A 3,034-nucleotide genomic window follows, 5' to 3' on the forward strand; every position below is an offset into this window, starting at 1 on the left:
ATTTAGATCACATATGAGAAACTGAAGGAAGCTTAGATAAATCAACACCTATAAAAGGATCTCACGATCCACAGTCTAGCAATAACGATATATTTTCAAAGCGGTTCGTAAAAACAGCATTAAAGCTTGTCTACCGAGATCGGAAAAGAACAATAGCTCCTTATTCTCATTCAGATGAATGCATGGCAAGGAGAGAGAGAGGCGCGATAAATCGGCCACCCCTGCTCTTGTCTCGCTTCAAAAGAATCTGTTAGAGAGAGAGGGAGAGGGAAAAAAAAGCAGGGAGCAAGACCCACACGATGTAGTTCCAGCCAATTGCATTCCAGAGAAGTGACCATGGCTGGAGATAAACAATGCACAATAGATCACGCTCCTCAAAAGGTATAAAAGCAAGGCAGATGCCGCAGGAATAAGGCAATAGCAGGAGAAAAGAAATAATCCGCGTTTCTCCGGCAATTCCGAAAAGCATAATTGTTAAAATCCTTTATTCAGGATTGCCATTAAACCTGTGCAGTGTACGGCTGTAACAATCTGCATGTGAAGGGTAATAGGAACCTCGCTCTATCTCTCTCTCTCTTTCTCCCTATGTGAGGTTGCCAGGCTCACCCTCTCCAAACCACAGCCAGAGCCAAAATTGCTTTAAATTGTTCCTCACTGTCGCAAACAAAAAAAGCATTTAACACTCACCCATTGTGCGGGGACTGATCTCTCAACCACTCTAGCACCCCGTCAACACAAGCCCAGATATCCTTCCACAGATATGTAAACAGCCCACTAAGATTTCTTTGTTTGGATTTTGAAGCTGGGTAGGTTTGCCTTTGCTGCGCTTGCTTTTACAGCTTAGAAGCAGGTGGATGACAAAACATCAATCTCTCCAGGCACAATGTGTAGCACGCACGCTTGACACTCTACACAAGCAATATACAATCACACACTCCAATACAGGGCTCTCAGCTGTAATGATGTGTGTTTGCTTAAAGGCAGCTTTACTGAATATTTCAGCATTTTGGTTTAAAAAAACACTGCATATTAGAGGCTGTGAGGTTTAATGAAAGGGCAATTAGACACCAAAACATCCATCCAATGATAGACATCTGCATAGCATCACAGCAGAAAATGACAAGGGCAGGGGAAAGTTATCCTTCACTTTATATATTATAATTCTAGAATAAATGCAAATCAGGTGCTATAGTCTATTTGGAAAAAATGTTTAAGTGGAGTGTTGCCACTAAGGAAACCTGTCGGAGAACAACTGATATATGCTATGTCAGAGATTATGGCTATGTGTTATCTGCTCCAGTGTATATTTCGAAGAATCAGACACCATCTTGGCTTTAAATATTAATAATAATTAAGATTTCCATTGTTTTGCCCAGTTAAAACAAATAAAGTTATTTTACCATGTGACAATGAAACATGAAACATAGTTGGCCCATTAAGGAGCCTCAGCAAACTTTCAAGGGGACGGCATGGATGACTTTAATGTGGTTAATTTTATTACTTTTTTATTATGTTTTATTATTAAAATAATAAAATTACCTAAGTCTAACCTAAAAGGCTAAGAGAAATAATATTAAAGATATATTCATTAAAAAAAAAAAATTGAAACCATTTTTTAGCCCTTGTACACTCAAAAACTATTTTTGTATGGAAGAACTATTGTTAATTAATTTCATAAATTAATATCCAGTTTCTGTGAAAGAAAGAAACAAACATTTTTTTTACACTGAATACATACATAAAATATTTTCAAAATTAGCCCATCAAGTCAAACATGATTGTAATACGGTCCAGGGTCACAAAAACAAAAAACAAAAAAAACATTTGTGACCCTGGACCACAGTCATTAGTGTCATTATTTTACAAATTAAGATTTATTTATTATCTGATAATAAATAAATATATTAAATAATACATTTAATAATATTAAATATATTTAATATATTTAATAAATAAGTTTTCCGTTGATGTATGGTTTGTTAGAATAGGACAATATTTGGCCGAGATACAACAATTTAAAAATCTGGAATCTGAGGGTGCAAAAAAAAAAAAAAAAAAAAAAAATCTAAATATTGAGAAATCATCTTTAATTTTGTCCAAATGAAGTTCCTAGCAATGCATATTATTAATCAAAAATTACGTTTTGCTATATTTACGGTAGGAAATTTACAAAATATCTTAATGGAACGTGATCCTTACTTAATATTCTAATGATTTTAGGCATAAAACGAAAATGGATCATTTCGACCCATACAGTGTATTTTTGGCTATTGCTACAAATATAACCTTACCAATGCTACTGGTTTTGTGATCCAGGGTCACATTTATGAAATACAAAACAATTCATGACACAGCAAAAATGTTAAAGGCAATGTAAAGCAGCAGCGAAATATCTCCACATAATCACTATAATAATGTATGACGATTTGAAAACGTGTACAACGTGTGACAACTTGCCCCTACCTGAAAGTATAAATCCTGAAAGCATTCTTCAAGCTCCTCCGTTGAATACATCTTGTCTAATATATGACAGGTTGGGTTTATTGCGTTCACTTGTTCACCCAACAGGCCTACAACAAAAATATGACGATACTGGAGTTTGTTTAGAGGACAGAGACATAAAACAAAGTGTTTTATAACATTGCGTCACAGGGCGTTTTGGACTAACTTACCTGTTGTACTTTGAGTGGTTTGCTTGTTTTGATTTTGGATAAAAGCGTCCTTTTTAATTAAACAAAAGCGAATATAAACATCCACTGAGTTATTAACTAATACTAAACTTAATATATCACAATAGCACCTTTATTTTACAAGATGTTGAGAGATTCTGTACGTGTACACTGCCAACTGTATTGCGATATTGCATTGATGATTTTAATAGTTAAACAGGCCTTACGTAGTTAAATTCTATTGCAAATTAGTTCAAATAAAGTTTGGTGATTCAAACTTTAATGACGTCAGCGACGCTTGAGTCTTTCCGCGGGAAGTTACTTTCACTTTGCCAGTATCATAACAACTGGCAAAGCTTCTGACA

The sequence above is a fragment of the Garra rufa genome, chromosome 2, assembly GCF_049309525.1.
Source record: "Garra rufa chromosome 2, GarRuf1.0, whole genome shotgun sequence".
Classification (NCBI taxonomy): domain Eukaryota; kingdom Metazoa; phylum Chordata; class Actinopteri; order Cypriniformes; family Cyprinidae; genus Garra; species Garra rufa.